Source organism: Penaeus japonicus, unplaced genomic scaffold (assembly GCF_977035675.1).
Source record: "Penaeus japonicus unplaced genomic scaffold, GWHDUDI00000001_assembly GWHDUDI00000027, whole genome shotgun sequence".
NCBI lineage: Eukaryota > Metazoa > Arthropoda > Malacostraca > Decapoda > Penaeidae > Penaeus > Penaeus japonicus.
Window position 1 is genome coordinate 10509007 of NW_028234429.1, and position 2500 is coordinate 10511506.

Sequence of the window (2500 nt, forward strand, 5' to 3'; positions counted from 1 at the left end):
GAGGTGGTACAGGAAGAACTATTGGGAGGCAGATACGCGCCGCATAAGCAACTGAAGGAAAGAAAGATGGAATATCAGGGAAGAAAAACAGAAAATGGAGCGGCAAGGTAGTTTAGATAGGAAAATGGCGTGAGAGGAGATCGTTGGGGTTGCGGAAAAAGAGGAGGATGCGCGCGAGCAGCAACAGGCGCCGGAGCGACGTAGCAGCGGATCCTACGCGGGGAGAGGGAGGAGGAGGAGGAGGAGGAGGAGGAGGGGAAGGAGGAGGGGGAGCGAGCGTGAGAGCCGCGGTCGGTGCCAGCGCGATCACAAGGAAGCCGGAAGGGCCTGACGAGCAGGATAAGGACAGCGCGGGGCCCCGGGTCACGGAAGCGAAGCATGCTGGCTCCCACCACCCGCAGACTCCTCAGTCACCACCTCCACCTCCTCCGCCGCTCACACTCCTCAGGTACTCCGCCGGCGCCGCCGCAGCCACCACGTGGCCCCGTTTCATGCGGCCGTGTCAGCTTGTGTGTATGTGTGTATGTGCGTATGTGGGGGTAGGCCAGCGTCCACTGATATACATGGCATCACAGCACGTCATGCTGCCCGATCTATATTTAGAAAATGAAATGACATTGCAATTTTATGCATCGGATAACTCGCGGATATTAGATATTTCCTTAGGGTATCAGGCTAGTTAACATGAATATCTATTTCTGCAAATTGATATTTCGGCGGAACTTGCACACAGTCTTTACGAAAGTAATCTTTCTTGTACGACATGACGCAAACGCCGTTCGGCGACATGGTGACGCAACGATCGAACTTTCTAATGGTTATGGAGTGCCGGGCGAGAGTCAGTCTTGTCCCGCGCGACTTTCGACTCTTAGACCCCGTCCTTCACAAGTATTAGCTCGCCGGTGCCGTTTTAGTGCTGGCGCGGTCGTAAAGAGAGAGAGAGTTAAGTGTTACGCCCCCCACGCCGCCGCCGCCGCCGCCGCCACCGCCGCCGCCGTTGTCCCACTTTCGCCGCCGGCCCCACTGATTCCATTGTGTATTGTAGGATCTTGCGGTGCCACGAGAGAAACATTCTGTTGCACGCCCACCTGTGTTCTTCGGCGCCGTATCCCTTGTGAGCGCCCCCTGTGTTGGAATCCCTCGTAGGGCAGCAGGAGGTCCTGGCGAAAGGCAGCGGTGAGGTCGCAGAGCACCATCTGCAGTGAGAGAGAGGGCTTCGCCATCTAATATTGCGATATTACCATCGACAGCTCTGCTTAGGCTAACTCGCGATGTGTGAATACCTGGGTGAATGTGTAGGCTGAGAAGCAATGGACTTATTCGCTTGAGCCAATGTAATGTATGTGGTATGTAGGCTGAGTATCCAGTTCAGGTGTAAGCAGACTCACGCCAACATGTTTTACTTGCAAACGAAAGTAAATCATTCGAATTATGATGTCCGGATTTCAGTTGTTCTGTTGTGATCAATTTATTAATAACGCTAACAAATATGGGTTCCTCGAAGTAATAGAGAAATGTAGAGGTAATATAGAAAGGGTTAACGTTCACGGTCATATCATTTGGAGTGTTTTGGAACAATGTGAATATCACACCACGTAAACACCCTCTGTTGAACAGATGTGTCATAAACAGAAGAAAAGCATATAGGAACACAATGACAACCGCGTGAACAAAGGTGTTGATAAAATTATACAATTACAACCAAGCGAAGTGACTCCCTAAACACCTACCCGGCCGCCGCACAAAGAACATGGCGCAACGAGGACAGTGCTGTTTTCATTTTAGATGGCAACAAAGAGAAACGTTTAGCAAAAACCCCCAGGGCAGGTGGGAGGGATGACGGGGTGAGTAACAGTAATATGTATCATAGAGTGACCCTGACGATTTCGTTACGGAGGCGAATGTCGTGATTAGGCCGTAAAAGTAGTCTCAGTAGCCAGGTGAGAGGAGCGATGGGGCCTAATTAAAGGGGCAAGAGACCTGCCACAGGTAACATCAAATTCGTTTTATAGAGAAATGTTATTGCATACCATTTGTTTCATGCTTCTTAGAGGGATAGATTCCTATTGCGGTCCCCTTTGGAAAAGTAATGCTTATTAAGGACGGAGGATTACTACTTTGACTTTAAACTTATGGATTTTAGCTCTGATAGTGTTCTACGTACGACGTCGATGGTGATGTACACTATACTGAAAGACATACAAGTAGGAAGATAATTTTTGTGTCTATCTAGTTAATTCATAGAAGAAAAAAAATATCCCCGCAATGGAAAGGAAACGAAAATTTGCAATATATGTTTATTTATATCGGTCTCGGTAATTCCACTATCACTGACCCTGATCAACGAAAACAGAGTGTTAACAAAGGGATCGCAGCCCCGTCGGTGGACTCATCCCTCTACGCCATTTGTTTCTGCTGGAAAAGTCCGTTATGAGTGTCAGGTGTTTCAGGACTTTGATTGTTTGTGTTTACATCGAGGTCGGCGCCTCGCAGCTTTGTT

At 49.1% G+C, this 2500-nt stretch overlaps 1 pseudogene across 2 annotated transcripts in view; it reads left to right on the forward strand.

Moving 5' to 3' along the window:
• The first annotated feature begins 339 nt into the window (after positions 1 to 339).
• Positions 340 to 2500, forward strand: part of LOC122266496 (eclosion hormone pseudogene) — a 7967-nt pseudogene continuing 5806 nt past the window's right edge. Inside the window, exon 1 of one of the 2 annotated variants that reach the window (XR_015192362.1) lies at positions 340 to 448. The product of XR_015192362.1 is annotated as an eclosion hormone pseudogene, transcript variant X1 (transcript). Of the gene's footprint in view, positions 449 to 933; positions 1177 to 2500 lie in introns of those variants that run through there. The other variant, XR_015192363.1, reaches the window with a different exon arrangement.